This window comes from Pinus tabuliformis, chromosome X (assembly GCF_031772625.1).
Source record: "Pinus tabuliformis cultivar Carrire ecotype Pingquan chromosome X, CPIR1, whole genome shotgun sequence".
Classification (NCBI taxonomy): Eukaryota; Viridiplantae; Streptophyta; class Pinopsida; order Pinales; family Pinaceae; genus Pinus; species Pinus tabuliformis.
Genome location: NC_142308.1, coordinates 3233373 through 3251141, shown reverse-complemented (window position 1 = coordinate 3251141; position 17769 = coordinate 3233373).

Genomic DNA, 17769 nt, shown 5'->3' with positions numbered 1-17769 from the left:
AGGGGATCCTCCAATGAATAATTGGGAGGACTTCAAAACCCTCATTAAGTAATAGTTTTACCCTATTGGGTATATAGAGGACCAGTGGATTCGATGGCACTACTTCGAAAAAAGTTGGGGCAAAATGTGCAGGAGTACACCACAAAGTTCAAAAAGATGAGCATAATGCTAGGTATCTCCTCAAAGAACCCAGATGTACTTAAGTATTTGGGGGGCCTACACTGTCACCTATGGGAGCAAGTGATGTTGTTCAAGCCCAAATCAATGGACAAGGCTTGTGTACACGCACATAACCTGGAGAACATAGGCTTGAAGAGGGCGCAATCAAGTGGATCGAAGCACAAGGAGTAATAAGACGCTTCTAAGGAGGGGAAAAAGAAGCATAAAGCATGAAAATATAAAAATATGGTATCCAGAACACATCGGTGCAAAGATCCCAACAACCATTGCAACCATTGCAACATAGACAACCATACAGAGGAGAAGTGTTGGAAGTTGCATCCAAAGCTAAATCCGAAGAACAAAAAGAAAGACAATAAGAAGAAGAACGTCATGGACACTGATTTGAGCAGACAAGTTGAAGAAACTTGGACGTGGATGAGAAGATTGTCTGTACATCAGTGCAAAAAGAGGTGAATTTGAGTAGCCTTTAGCAACAAGAAGAGAAAGAAATGACCAAACACTTCCATATTAAGATACAAGTCAAGAAGACAAAAATTGATGCTCTATTTAACTCAAGATTGCAGGTGAATCTCCTTGCAGCATAGTTGGTCAAGAAATTGGGGTTGGAAGTTCTTGATCATCCAAACCCATATCCATTGGGATGAGTAAATAAGGATGTAGAGCTGATGGTAACAAAACATTGCAAAATGAGATTTTCTATTAGTGTTGATTTTATTGATGAAACAAAACTAGATGTGGTTCCCCTAAATGTATGTGGAGTCATGTTTGGGAGTCCCTATGTGTACATGTGAGATGCAATATCAATGTGGAGAGCTAACTAGTATCAACTCGTCAAGGATGGAAAATCGTTCATGATCAACACACAAAGGGAAGTCAAAAATTTCGCTGGTAAGTGTTAACCAAGTCAAGAAATTGATCAGTTCTAGCAAGATGTATGTTTTATTGTTTTTAAGAGAAATTAGTTTATAGAAGAGTCAGTAAGAGGCAAGGCATCCTTGGAGGGGTGCACTAAGAAACATAAACAACAAGGATGTGTTCTGAGAGCCTAAAGGGTTATCACCTAAGAGGGAGATGGAGCACGAGATCCAACTATTGCCCGACTCCGCATTGCCAACAATTGGGTTGTATAGGCAGTCAGTTATAGAAGCATGTGAGGTGAAGAAACAATTGCAGCAACTTTTGGAACATGGCATCATTCGATCGAGTAAATGATCATGTGGGTCATCCATCATCATTGTGCCAATGAAAGATGGGACTTGGCGAATGTGTATAGATTATAGGGCGTTGAACAATATCACGCTCAAGAACAGGTACCCTATGTCGAGGATAGATGATCTGCTGGATTAATTGCTGTAAGCAAAATACTTCGCCAAGCTGGACTTAAAGTCTAGATACGCCAGGTTCATGTCAAGAAACAAAGATACCCGGACAACCGCCTTCAATACCAGTCAAGGTTTGTATGAGGGTTTGTGATGCCATTTGGCCTATGTAATGCGCTGACTACATTTATGAGATTAATGAATGATGTATTGCACTATTTTATAGATTCATTTGTTATTGTCTATTTGGATGATATACTAGTATACAATGCTACCTAGGAAGATCACATCTCACATTTGACATAGGTGTCAGAGACATTAAAGAAGCACCAACTACTAGCAAACCTTAAGAAGTGTGAGTTTGCATAGCAATCTTTGCGATATGTGATAGGTGGAGGAGAGATGTAGATAGATCCTGCCAAGATGGAGGCCATCATGAAATGGATGGTGCCTACTAATGTTTTTGAGGTCAAGAGTTTCATTGGGGTAGCTCAGTACCAGTACCTGAGGAAATTCATAGCCTCATTTTCAATAGTAGCAACACTGCTCCATGCCATAACAACAAGTGGCAAGAGTTTCCAATGGGGAAAGTGTCAACAAAGGGATTTCAAGGAGCTAAAGAAAAAGATCAATCAAGCACAAGTTATGGTATTACCAAACTTGCAGTGACCCTTTGAAGTGGAGACAAATGAGAGTGGGTATGCTATAGGAGCGGTTTTGATATAAGGAGGATGACTTGTATGCAAACATTTTGAATTCTTTTATGGGGCAATTTTTAACTACCCTACCTACAACAAGGAGCTCTATGCCCTGGTGCAAGCTGTGAAGAAGTGGAAGCTCTATTTGATGGGAAAGGAGACAGTAATCCACACAGATCACCAACCACGACAACACTTGTATGCCTAGAGTAAGTTACAACAAACCAAACATTCCAGACCTTGTGATACGTACAACTGAGGGCCTTGACAGAGATAGGGCTTTAAATCTACGCCCTACAATTGTTTCCAAGTTCCATAACACTCTTTCTGTTGCATACAAGCAACACTCATATGCCCTATACCATATATGGAACTGTGATGAAACAGGTTTACAGACAGGAAAGAATTGTGGTATGCGAGTATTTTCCAAGAGAGGGAGCATAAATGTGCCAAGATTTTCCCTAAGAGCAGGGGGTAGATCACTGTTCTTTGTTGTTTCAATGCAATTGGTTCTTCAATCCCAGGATTTTATCTATTCAAAGGTAAAACACATCTAAAAATCTATATACAATACTATGAACCAGGTGCATGCATGGCTACACATCCCCATGCATGGATGACAAATGAACTATTCCTGAATTGGCTTTGTCATTTTGTTGCATTTGTATCAGGTGGCGTCTCGCCTGAAAATAGCCACCTACTGATTTTAGATGGCCATGGATGCCACATGGTTGTGCAGACAATTGAGGAGGCCAATAATTTGGGCATTGACATGTTAACGTTGCTGGCTCATACCACTCATATATTGCAACCCCTTGTTGTCAGCGTGTTTGGGCCTTTCAAGAACTATTTCAGGGTCAAGCGAGCTTCGTGTATGACAAAATCTAGGGGTGGAAGTAAAGAGGTTTGAGCTAGCTGAGCTTGCAAGTAAAGCATTTAAAAGGGCTCTCACACCTTCTAATATCAAGGCTAGATTTAGGAGGACTGGTATATGGCCACTTAATGTTGATGCTCTTATGCATGATACTGGTTGTAGCCAAGCATTTGACGTGGAAGGCCAACAAGCAGAGAACTTGCAAGACCATGTTGATGGTCAAGAAGATGTTGCTGCTGCCGAAGGTATAATGTTCCTTTCTGAAGGGCACTTCTATGGTGATGATGATGAACATGTGAGTGAGACACCATTTAGTCATGAACCAATTGTCAATATCTTGGAGGCTTTCACACCCATTGAACCACCGACCAATTCTTCATGTGATATTCCATATGAGGTAGTTGATAAAGCGAATGAAAATGCAAACTTGATTTCAAATGATAATGCAACAGGATTAAACAATGAGCAATTGAGCATGCCAACCCAAGTAAGCCCACCATCATGGTTGGTAGAGGCCATGATGAATATCAACACACATAATGTGTCTACCACCAATGAGGAAAGCATGGGCATGCCTTCACAACCATCAGAGTTGAACACTGAAATTGTTCATTATTTTGTGGAAAATGTGTCACTCGAAGAGGAGCCTATTCATCATGAAGTACATGAAGAAGAAAACAATGGGGGCCAATTAGTTGTCCTGGAGGTTGAAAGCCAAGTGTTAGGTCCTAAGGAGCATGGGACATTAAAGCAGAGAATACTTGGTGCATTCCTAAAGTTACCAGTAGAGAGAGTGAAGGCCTCATCAAGGCACTAAACATCATATTGTCGTCGTTTGGGGAGGAGTTCACAGTTGGTCACATCTGAAGATTATGTGAATTTATTGTTGACTCTGAATGTAAAAAGAATTGAAATTCAAGAATCTAAAAAGAGGAAGGAGTTGGCCAAGGAAAAGAGAGCTGCAAGGATTGCAGTAACATAAGCTTGAGCAAAGGAAAGGTTGGAAAGACAAAAAGCAAGAGAAGCAAGGAACATGATTTTTTTTGGCAAGGCAAGAGAGGGAGGCAAGAAAGGTTCAACAAGTGTTGGAAAAAGGAGGAGGGGTGACAAGCATGGAAGACTATGGTCCAAGACAATTTGAGGCAAATAGGATGATGTCCAACACGATGAACCACATTGCAAAGCACACACCATCATACCAAGCCCTGATTAACATCCAAGTCCCCCGCTATCAGCTAGGGGTTATGTGCACCTCTTATATCCCTACCAGTGCAGGTTTAAATTGTAACTATGTTTATATGACACCTGCACTGAGTGTTGGGGTTAGTAACACAAGTGGACATTTGGGATACTAAGTCCCTCCATGGCTACAAGGAGGAAATTGGAGTCAAGCATTTGGCAACATTTAGGCACATCTTAATCAACCAATCTTGGGTAGTCCACCATACTTGGGCCAGGCTGGCAACTCAACAATTTTGGGCAAGCATGACATAATTTTTGTAACCACATTGCAATGTAAATTTTGTAAGGATGCAATATGTTGATTGGTTTAATAGTAGAAGCTAGACTTCTACACAATTAAGGATTATCTAGTTCATCAGATTGAGGATTGCAAATTATAAAAAATACCATTCTCTTCTACACAGTTACATCCACTTTTTCTTGATTTGAGAATGTTTGTTAATGGTCATTGTGATGATCAAGGAACAAAGGTAGATGAATTGAATTCAAGAATTTGAATTTTTTTGGGATAATATGATCTGTAGATAATTGAAATTTGTTTGGATAATTTGATCAAAGTTAGATAAATTGAATTAAAAAATATGAACTCTATTGAATTTGAATTTGAATTCGAATTCTAATTTGAAAAATATTTTTATTTTGATGTTAGGGTTTTATGATTTTTTCAATCATCAACATCTGCGCTTTTATTTAGAGAAAATCACTAACTTTAAAGCAATGAATCATTTTGTTTAATGTTTTACTTGGAAGCTTTAATTTATGGTTTTGTTAGGAGTCAGCGACAACAACATGTTTAGGCATCTTATTGCTAACCAACTTTTCTAGTTTGAATCACCCAGTTCCATACAACAACATACAAGCCCTAAAGCTAATTCTAAGCACCTTCTTTGATGAATTTGCAAGTACTTTTCTCTGTTGCAATCACATATGGTGCTTGTATCTCCTCCTCAGATAATTTTTTGGCCATTAAAAAACAAAGAGACTCCAAACCTTTCTTTGGCACCACGAATATACAACTCATAATGCAAGCATTTAAACCATTAGGGGAGGGACACCATTATCCAAATTGAAAAGACTGAGGGAGGGACTAAAATTAGTGAAGAAAATCACATGTATTTAGGCAATTTTTAAATTTAAATTTAACAAACAAACAAACAAACAAGCTAACAACATTTTACTGCTAACCACTGCTAACAATTTAAATGTATTATATTGCTAACAATTTAAATGTATTATACTGCTAACAACTTCCGTCAACATTATACTGCTAACAACTGTTAACAACTTCGGTCAACATTATACTGCTAACAAAAATTATGCATGATTCAATTACACTGGTAACATAATCATAATCCAATCAAGTACCAATCATAATCCAGACCACTAATAACATGTACCGCCATACCCTCCATACCCTTCTTAAAAAAAACTAGAAAATCTAACTTACTGAAGAAAATCACTTAGTTTTTAATTTTAAATCTAACAAACAAAAAAACAAGCCAACAACATTTAACTGCTAACAACTGCTAACAATTTAAATGTATTACACTGTTGACAACTGCTAACAATTTAAATGTATTATATTGCTAACAATTGCTAACCACTGCTAACAAAATTTATGCATCATTCAATTACACTGGTAACATAATCATAATCCAATCAAGTACCAATCGTAATCCAAACTACTGATAGCATGTACTCGCCACATTGTCCATCACAAAAACCAGAAACTCTAACTCACTGAAAAAAATATCAACATAACCACACAACATCAACTTCAAACTAGTACCATATCAAGATGAAAAGAAAAACATCGCCCAAACAATCTCAGCGAGATCGTAGCCAAGGCAATTAGCAACACCAATAGTGAAAAACCCTGTGTACTTACAAAATTTCAATCAAGACCATGTTTTACTAGATTCCTCTATTCTTAAGAGATTCGACGCTGAATTACTTAATTAGGTCTCTTCGTCTTACGCCGGTTGTAAACATTTTTCTATTTGTAAAACACTATGTCTAGAAGTTCTATTAATAATATTAAGGGCAAGTGCCCATTTTCTGTAATAAGATTTCAATAATATTTGTGCTCTGTCTATTTTGTCGAAGGTTTCACCTCCTCCTAAGGATTTTTTAGAATTCTAATCTAAAAAATATTTTTATTTCGATGTTAGGTTTTTATGCTTTTTTCAATCATCAAAGTCTCCTCTTTTATTTAGAGAAAATCACTAACTCTAAAGCAATGAATCATTTAGTTTAATATTTTCCTTGGAAGCTTTAGGTTATGGTTTTGTTAAGAGTCAGTAACAACAACGTTTTTAAGCATCTTATTGCTAACCAACTTTTCTAGTTTGAATCACAAGTTCCATACAACAACATACAAGCCCTAAATGCGATTCTAAGCATCTGTAAAAATTTCTGTTTTCCCACCCCGGTTTTCAGTTTCTCCTTATTTCTCCCATGTAGTTAAATGCCCATTCCCATAACCATACATTTAACAGACTGAAAAAAATAAATATTGCTGAAAACACAAATTCTGGAAATTTTTCAGAATGCTGGAAATTGCAGAATTAAAAATTAGCAATTAAAAACAGCCTTTAAAACACATTAAAACACTGATATTTTTGGTCAACTTGACCCTGGAAAAACCCCCTACAACTCTTGGGGAAAACCAGTTTGAGAGCTCTTCTTTATTTCTGAAAATTGTCTTTTTACAGTGAGAATTATTCAGCAAAAAATCAGCAAGCAAATTTACAACTTATCTCCTTTCCCGTGCCTCACAGCAATCTGGAAATTACAGCAAACATGACAGCAATAAATGTTGTACGACCTCCGTTTTGTGTGCAGAAAAATCAGCAAACTGCTCCTCGATTTTTGTGCAAAAATCTGCCTTTCACTATGTGCTGAATCAGCTGTACAAATCTGCTCAACTGCTGCCTTGGAATGTGTGCCAAGCTGCTGTCTCCTTCTCCTCCCTGCTCAGAAATCTCTCTTGCTCTCTTGCTCTCCTTCTCCCAATCTGCTCATGAAAGAATGAATGACCTTTTCCTCCTTTAATATAACTCCAAGTGACTTTTGGGTGATCCAAGTGACTTTTGGGTGATCTCTAAATCCAATGGCTGAAATAGATTTAGATCAATGGTTGAGATTAAATGCTCATTTAAATCTCATTTTCTATTTTTTAATTCACCCCACTTTAATAAAGACCCACTTAGTCATTTATTTCCAAAGTCACTTTTCCTTTCTAATTTTTCATTGATTTTATAAAAGTCACTTTAAAATTAGACTTAATAACTTTATCACTTAAAGTCACTTTTAAATTAGATTTAACTTTATAAAATTATAAAGTCACTTTAGGAGAAAAATTAAATTCTTTTGGACACTTTTCCCTAGGCCAAAGATCAAAGCCTAAGGGAACCACCTGTCCTCCGGTACCAAATTTCAACACTCCCTCTTACCGAGGAAGGTGTTCCTCACCACACACATCTTGTCTCTGAAGTAGACATGCTTGCCCCGTGGTAAGGCTTTGGTAAGGATATCTGCAACCTTCTCATCAGTGGAAATATACTCAAGCTTCACAGCTCCCTTCTGAACATAGTCTCTGATGAAATGATATCTGATCCCGATATGCTTTGACCTGTCATGAAATACTGGATTCTCCGTGAGTTTAATGCAACTCTGATTATCACAGTAAATCACTGAAGGTCTCAACGGTTGACCAAATAAGCCAAACAACATCTTGCGAAGCCAGATAGCCTCACAACTAGCTAGACTGGCTGCCATATACTCTGCTTCCGCTGAACTCAGTGCTACTGACTGCTGCTTTTGGCTGAACCATGACACTACTGCTGAACCCAACCCAAAACAACACCCTGAAGTGCTCTTCCTATCAGAAGCACAACCTGCCCAATCAGAATCAGTGTATCCTGACAATCTCACTCCATCTCCCTGCCTGTAGTCCAGACCATAATCCACTGTCCCCTGCAAGTACCGCAAAATGTGTTTTGCAGCCACCCAGTGAACCTTCCTAGGCTCACACATAAACTGACTCATCGTGTTGACTGCAAAACAGATATCTGGTCTAGTGTTGACCAAATACATCAAGGAACCAATCAGCTGCCTGTACAATGTGGGATCCACCAACTCGGAATCTGAAGCATGAAGCTTCTTCCAGTTGGTGATCATCGATGTCGACATGGGTCTACAATCCTCCATGTGGAATCTGCTAAGGATGTCCACAATATACTTCCCCTGCCCCAGGAAGAAATGCCCCTCCTCCTGCCACACCTCCAAACCCAAAAAGTAATGCATCAAGCCGATGTCCTTCATCTCAAACTCTGCCGCAAGATCTCTCTTGCAGTGCTCTATGAGTCTCTCTGCACCTGTAATGATCAAGTCATCCACATACATCACCAGAATGAGAGGCTCCTCACCAATCACAATAAAGTAAAGGTTCGGATCTGCCTCACTCTTTGTGAAACCCATCCCCTGCAAGTATGCATCTATCCTGGAGTACCAAGCTCTGGGAGCTTGCTTCAGGCCATAAAGGGCCTTCTTCAATCTGCACACATGGGACTCCTTCCCATGCACCTCAAAGCCCTGTGGCTGCTCAATGTACACCTCCTCCTGTATGAAGCCATTGAGAAATGTGGTCTTCACATCCATCTGGTGGATCTTCCAACCCATCTCTGCTGCTATCGATATAATGGAGCGGATCGAAGTATATCGAGCCACGGGAGCGAAGGTCTCCTTATAATCAACTCCCTCTACCTGGGAGAACCCTCTAGCCACAAACCTCGCTTTGAATTTCTCAATGCTGCCATCTGCAGCATGCTTTACCTTGTAAAGCCATCTGGAAGTAACCACGGATTTGCCCTCAGGCCTCGGCACCACCTCCCAAACATCATTCTTCATGATAGAAGAATACTCCTCCTGCATGGCCTCTCTCCAGACCTGCTGGCTAGCTGCCTCCTCATAGCTAGAAGGCTCAGAGTCAAGGATGTTGGTAACCATCGCCATATAGCTACAGAACCTCTCAGGTGGTCTACTCTCTCTGACCGGCCTCTTCGGCTCAGCAACAGATGTGGCATCTCTCAAGGTGTCCTGAAGCCATTTGGGATTCCTCTTCCCTGAGCATGCTTCTCCCACAGGAGAATGAAACTCCTCCTCCTCATCACTATCAGTAGCCTGAACTCCTGACTGTCTGTCTGCTGTCCTCCTGCCTGCACCTGAACCTGTAGAAGCTGAGGTACCGTGTGAACTGTCCATCAGTGGACTCCCTAGTGTACTGCTCTGTGAACTGCTCTGCATGCTGCCCGGAGCACCACCTCTCTGGCTCGGCGAGCCACTGCTCACTGATGGACCTGACATCCTCATAGATGTACCTCCGGATCCTCCTGATCCCTACCCACTAGATCCTTGCGACTGACTCAACTGCTGCTGAGGGTCTGGCTGATCCAGATACTCTAACTCCCGTGACCTCCTAAAGGCCCTGTCCTCCTCGAACTTCACATCCCGTCTAACAACAACTCTCCTCTGTGCATGAATGTAAATCCGAAAGGCCTTTGAGGTCTCACTGTAGCCCACAAAGATACCCTTCTCTGCGGTGGGCTCTAGTTTGGTCCTCTTCTCCTTGGGTATATAGGAGTATGTAATGCATCCAAAGATATGAAGATGACCAATATCAGGCTTCTTCCCAGAGAAAGCCTCCTCCGGAGTCATGTGCCCCAAGGCACGATGCGGACTCCTGTTCTGCAAGTAAACAGCTGTGTTGCAGGCCTCTGCCCACAAGAGCAATGGCAACCCCTGATCATGTATCATGGCTTTGGCAGCCTCTATGATGGATCTGTTCTTCCTCTCCGCAACTCCGTTCTGCTGGGGGTTGTAAGGAACAGTGAACTCCCTCCTAATGCCTACCTCCGCACAATAGTCAACAAACTCTCCAAGGGTGTACTCTCCTCCATTGTCCGACCTCAAGGACTTGATCTTTCGACCTGTCTGAGTCTCCACAAGAGCTCTGAACTCCTGAAACCGCTTGAAGACCTCACTCTTGGTCTTCAAAAAATAAATCCAGGTCCTCCTGGAGTGATCATCAATGAATAACACATAGTACTCATATCCACTCAAGGAAACATGAGACATCCGACCGCTCACATCGGAATGAATCAAATCAAGTATCCCCGTCGCTCTGCTGTCACTGCTGGGAAAAGGGGATTTGGCAAACTTGCCCATCGCACAACCTCTGCAAGTATCAAAGTGATCAGTACTGAAATCTGGCACACCTGTAGTGATCTCCCGCAATGTCCTCAAGGCTCCGTGATACATGTGTCCCATCCTGCGGTGCCAAATCTCACACAGCTCAGAACTGCTAGCTCTGCTGTCGGTACTACTGCTCAATGCCAAAAGGGGCTGAAATGCAAACTTGTACACCTTTGCATGGCGTACACCTATCACTCTAGCTGAATCAGCTGGAGTGCCCCCGGGATACATCAACACCTGTCCTCCCCTGAACAGTACCTCATATCCTCTGTCCTCCAAAGCTGAGACAGATAGGAGGTTCTTCCTCATCCCTGGCACATAAAGAACCTCTGACACCTTCAAGGGAGGTTTGGACTCCCTCTGAAATGTCACTGTCCCCACCCCGACTGCTCTAACAACTCTGTCATCACCGAGTACTACCTCAATATCAGTGCCACTCTCTGAAAGCTCTGAGAAGTACTCACGGACTCCTGTCATATGACGTGAAGCCCCACTGTCCACATACCAGATACCTGTAGATGCTCCGCTAATCGAGGGAAAAGCATGCTCCCTCTGAACCTGTGTGGCAAGTGATCCTGCACTAGAGGACTCACATGTAGTGAACGCAAACTCCCAGTCAAAACGACCCGCAAAGTCCTCAATCTCAGCTGAAGCTGCCACATCCTGGTTCTTCCCCTTCTTCTTCTTCTTCTCCGGACACACAACTGCATAGTGTCCCATCTTCTGACAATTCCAACACTTCACCTTGGAATAATCCTTTTGTGTGTTCCCCTGTTTACCTTTACCTTTGCCTTTCTTGCCTCCTGCCACCAGTGCTACGTCCTCATCCTGCTCAATTGGCTTGGCTGCCCCAAGCTGTCCTTTCCTGATCTCTGTCTGAATACAATCATCCCAAAACCTCTCCCATGTGGGAAGGGTCTCACGTGCACAAACCCCATCAGCACCATCTTCCGGTTCTCATTGGTACTCTGGTAGAGATTGGACAATGCTATCCACATCTCATGGGCATTGCTCTTTCCTCTCACATGAGGAATGCAATGGTCTTTGATTCCGTCTAGAATTAGCCTCTTACCCTTATTGTTCTTCTTTTTATACTCAGCCAACTGAGTAACATCAGTGGGCACAACAACAGGGTTCTGTGCGGTATGCACCATGATATCCCAGACTTCTGCCTCCTCAAAGATACTCTGCATTCTCTCCTTCCAAACGCTGTAATTTATATGCCCATCCAGCCTATCCTCCACCCTCAATCCCAATGACATCCTGCTGTCCTAAAAATGAAAAATAACACTGCTGTAGTAAAGATAAAACTGTTGTTTATGAAAAAATCAGCTTGCTGGAATTTTCTGAGTGAAAAATCAGCAACTTTAATTTTTCCTTTTGCTGTCCCAAACTGCCCTTCAGCACTCAAGCTCTGATACCATGTAAAAATTTCTGTTTTCCCACCCCGGTTTTCAGTTTCTCCTTATTTCTCCCATGTAGTTAAATGCCCATTCCCATAACCATACATTTAACAGACTGAAAAAAATAAATATTGCTGAAAACACAAATTCTGGAAATTTTTCAGAATGCTGGAAATTGCAGAATTAAAAATCAGCAATTAAAAACAGCCATTAAAACACATTAAAACACTGATATTTTTGGTCAACTTGACCCTGGAAAAACCCCCTACAACTCTTGGGGAAAACCAGTTTGAGAGCTCTTCTTTATTTCTGAAAATTGTCTTTTTACAGTGAGAATTATTCAGCAAAAAATTAGCAAGCAAATTTACAACTTATCTCCTTTCCCGTGCCTCACAGCAATCTGGAAATTACATCAAACAAGACAGCAATAAATGTTGTACGACCTCCGTTTTGTGTGCAGAAAAATCAGCAAACTGCTCCTCGATTTTTGTGCAAAAATCTGCCTTTCACTATGTGCTGAATCAGCTGTACAAATCTGCTCAACTGCTGCCTTGGAATGTGTGCCAAGCTGCTGTCTCCTTCTCCTCCCTGCTCAGAAATCTCTCTTGCTCTCTTGCTCTCCTTCTCCCAATCTGCTCATGAAAGAATGAATGACCTTCTCCTCCTTTAATATAACTCCAAGTGACTTTTGGGTGATCCAAGTGACTTTTGGGTGATCTCTAAATCCAATGGCTGAAATAGATTTAGATCAATGGTTGAGATTAAATGCTCATTTAAATCTCACTTTCTATTTTTTAATTCACCACACTTTAATAAAGACCCACTTAGTCATTTATTTCCAAAGTCACTTTTCCTTTCTAATTTTTCATTGACTTTATAAAAGTCACTTTAAAATTAGACTTAATAACTTTATCACTTAAAGTCACTTTTAAATTAGATTTAACTTTATAAAATTATAAAGTCACTTTAGGAGAAAAATTAAATTCTTTTGGACACTTTTTCCTAGGCCAAAGATCAAACCCTAAGGGAACCACCTGTCCTCCGGTACCAAATTTCAACAGCATCTTCTCTGATGAATCTACAAGCACTTTTCTCTGTTGCAATCACATATGATGGTTGTATCTCCTCCTCACATAATTTGCTGGCCATGAAAAAGCAGAGAGACTTCCAAACCTTTGTCTATCACCACAAATATACAACTCACAGCTCAATCGTTTAAACCATTAGGGGAGGGATGCCATTACTCAAATTGAAAAGAGGGAGGGAGGGACTAAAGACAGTGAATAAAATCACATGTATTTAGGAAAATTTTGAATTTAAATCTAACAAACAAACAAGCTAACAACATTTTACTGCTAACAACTGCTAACAATTAAATGTATTATACTGCTGACAACTGCTAACAACTTCGGTCAACATTATACTGCTAACAACTGCTAACAAAAATTATGCATCAGTGAATTACATTCATAACATAATCATAATCCAATCAAGTACCAATCATAATCTAGACTACTTATAACATGTACTTGCCATACCCTTTATCACAAAAACCAGAAACTCTAACTCATTGAAGAAAATCACATGTATTTAGGCAGTTTTTAAATTTAAATCTAACAAACAAACAAGCTAACAACATTTCACTGATAACCACTGCTAACAATTTAGATGTATTATACTGTTGACAACTGCTAACAATTTAAATGTATTATACTGCGAACAATTTCTAACAACACTATATTGCTAACAACTGTTAACAAAAATTATGCATCATTCAATTACAGTGGTAACATAATCATAATCCAATCAAATACCAATCATAATCTAGACTACTGATAGCATGTACCTGCCATACCCTCCATCACAAAAACCAAAAACTCTAACTCACTGAAAAAATATACCAACATAACTGCACAACATCAACTACAAACTAGTACCATTTCAACTTGAAAAGAAAAACACAGCCCAAAAAATTTCAACAAGATCGTAGCCAAGCCAATTAGCAACACTAATAGCCAAAAACCCAGTTTACTTACAAAATTTCAATAAAGACCATGATTTACTAGATTCCTCTATTCTTAAGAGATTCGAAGGTGAATTACTTAGTTAGGTCTCTTCGTCTTAAGTTGGTTGTAAACACTTTTCTATTTGTAAAACACCATGTCTAGAAGTTCTATTAATAATATTAAGGGCAAGTGCCCATTTTCTGTAACAAGATTTCAATAATATTTGTGCTCTGTCTATTTTGTCGAGGGTTTCGCCTCCTCCTAAGGATTTATTTCCAGACTCTTATTTCACTCTTCAATTCTTGGCTGAGGCCCATATGGCCACGATTGTAATTTTTCTTCTTACATTTCCAAGACAATAAATACCTATTTCTCTATAATTCATTAGGAACGATAGTTAAACATGAATTCTCTTATGGGGCTTCTTCTCTTGTTTAAAAATTAAGGCTCAGGCCTGTAGGGTCATAAAATTTTAGAATTCTTTCTTTGTTTTAAAGAAAAACAACTATATGCTCTCTTTGTCCTTTTACAGTTGAACCTATAGCTTATTAAATATTTCAACAATACTTTCTACCTTGGTAGGTTGTGCTCATTTCAAACCCTATTCTCACATACAAAGCAATATAATACACCAAACGCCAACACTGAGCGCGCAACCAGAATAAATTATCACAACCAGGACACCAAAACACCAAAACTACAACCAAACTTGACACACTATTGCTGCACAAATGACTCGACGCGTGGAGTCTTCATGCTTCAAACCCCACAATTTACACAAAGCCCATAATTTAGACAAAACCCACAATTTGAAGAAAACCAACACAACTTAAAGTGTTCAAAGACATAGGCAAATAAGCACAAAGGCACAATAATCCATCCAGTTAAATGTGTTTAAAAACACAGGTAGATATAGGATGGTAGGACAATGTCCTACCTTCCAGGTCTCATTTTGTCGGCTTCCTCCATGCCAACGCGCCACAGGAACCCTAGATGCTCTATAAACTGTAGGTCAAACTGCCAATCACACAGTGACCCGCAAGACAGATCTGACATGGGGTTAGACATTCAAAAACCTCCAAAAACCTGCATAAAACAAGAAATATCTCCAATGTAGCTCAGAAGCTTACTCTTTTACTTGATAAAACCCTTCGGAGCACGAAACTGCCATAACCAGCACCAAGCCAAGCTAAATCCGCCATAAGGACAAACGCAGACGAATACCAAGGCCAATACACCATACGGGGAAGAGAAAACAACCCAATAAACCATACCAAAATGTAGATAACAACCTCACAACCTCTCAAACAAGCAACGGAAAGACCCCAAAACCCGCTATTTGCAGGGCCAAGGACAGACATGGCTGCGAGCGACATTGTAGCAGCACCGTGCAAGTACTCGGGACCAGAAACGCACAAGAAACATGTCCGAATAAAATAAGGCAGAGGTTGAATGAACGCTCGAACAAGTGACTGCTAGGTTAACTTAACATGCCCTAAACCGATTGAATCGATCACCACACATGCATGACAAGTGTCTGCAGGCCGACGACAGGTGTCATACGACACCTCAGCTGGTTGATGTGGCATTGCTGAGGTCCTAGCTGGACTCGTTCGCGTAATGGCATCCCTCCCCTGGTGAATTTCAATAATAAGTACACCAAATACTTTAATTTCAAAGGCTCAAAATGGAATATGACCTAAAAAATTCATATGAATTTTGGAATAAAGTTACCCTATTTAAATGTTGAAAATATTGTTCATTCACAATTTGAGTTTACCCATTGTTTTTCTATTTCTTCATAATTAATGTGCTTCTTTCTACCATAGTGCACAATCTTTTGGATAGTGAATGAATTCCGTCTATCATAAAGATTTCGTGCGTTTCATCCACCTAACAACCATATCATTTTGACCCCACCATGGATTCTTTAAAATAAAAAGAATATCGAATAATCTATTCTAATGGTAAAAATCTTATTGGAATTGTTAAAATAAAAGGAATATGTGGTAATATATTCTAATGGTAAAAATTCTTATTTCATGGGTACAATAATAAAATTTATGGAGATGGATGTTTTGTATTTATTTTTCTAATTTATGGAAATGGATGTTACAATTTACAACAATTTTGCATGAGAGTTTTTCTGAAAGGAACAAGATTTATTTACTGAAGAGTGACTAAAGAGCGGTGGAGGGCGGTGGTGGTCACAAGTACAACCTTTTTTGGGCTGATATTAGCAGCAAGAATTATTCTCTGCTTAATTATCACTTGCTCTTTAAACCCAAATGGAACAAAATTAAAGAGACATGGTGTAGGCAAGGATTTAATGGATACTATAAATTATTTATTAACTAAAGAGTGACTAAAGGGCAGTGGTGGTTACAGAGTATGGTTACAGAGTATAACCTTTTTTGTGCTGACATTAATAGCAAGAATTATTCTCTGCCTACTTATCTCTTGTTCTTTAAACTGAAATGAAACAAAATTATGTTCTCTAAACTGAAATGAAACAAAATTAAAGAAACAAGATGTAAGCAATGATTTAATAGATACTATAAATTAGACATACCCAATACAAATTATAAAACACTAATGACAAATGAATAAAATTGGTCATAATTTAAAATTTTAAAGATTTAAAAAAATACTATTGAAAAAGATTCGTTAGTAAATTTTTTTTTTATTTTTTTTTATAACTTTTATATATATAGCCTTCCAAATTAAATTAAAATTGTACCACTCAAATTTAATGTTGCATTGTTTTTTCAAATTAAAATGGTACAAATTGCAACTGTGGATGGGAAAGAGCAGTAAAATATCAAAGCATCACACCACGTGTCTAGTATTTTTCTTATTTGCTTTGTCTTTTTATACAATAAATTTGATTACTAATGTTCCGAATTTTTAAAGTTAAATGGTGAAAATAATCAAAATTTCAGGTTCGTCAATTTTTCTTTTCTCGCTTATGACCTAATCTCAGCAGTTGTGAGGATAAATTTTCTTTTACTTGTATGCCCAGTGTGCCAACATATATTTCAATACCCTACCCACATGATTAAACGGCTCCCTTTCTGCCTCCTTCCCACTTTTCCCTCTGCATATTCTGGTCCTTTCCGCGACAGAGTCTTTCCATTTGTTTCAAATAGGCCGAGCGTTTAAGGGTTCCTTTGGAGAGCACAATTCGGAGCTCAGAAGGTTTCACGTTGTAAAAGACTGGAATTGATAATAATGGAACCTCCCACTTAAACATGAGGAGGAGCTCGTTCATTAAAAAATGAGGTCTGTATGAGCTCTCCTCATATTGAAGTCGGTGTTTCTCATTATTTCCATCTTTTACAGCGTGAGATCTTCTAGGTTTCGATGCAGGACAAAGATGTAGTTTATGCTAACGAAAATTTTCGAAATACAAGAAGTGACAGAGGCCCTCTTTGACGTTTCATCTTTAATCTGTCAACACGAGCTTAGAGGCGTGTTTTGAGTGAGATATCTTACTCTCTTATTACCCCTTGTTATTTTATCAAGTTGCATGGGTTTACAAAGTGTCAGGTGATTTTTCTTTGTTTTATAGTGAAGTATTGTGGAGAAGGGTTTTATAAAACAACCTTGACTGTGGATATAGCCATTCAAGACAAAAAGAGGGTATATCAACGCAGGTCGAACTTTTATCTTGGGTACATCCACACAGGTCGAACTTTTAAGATAAACTGTAAACATCGATCAAAGATCCTTAGAGCAGTATGCGATCGAATATCTATCTTGTTTAGAAGAAAAGCAGAGATTTAAAAA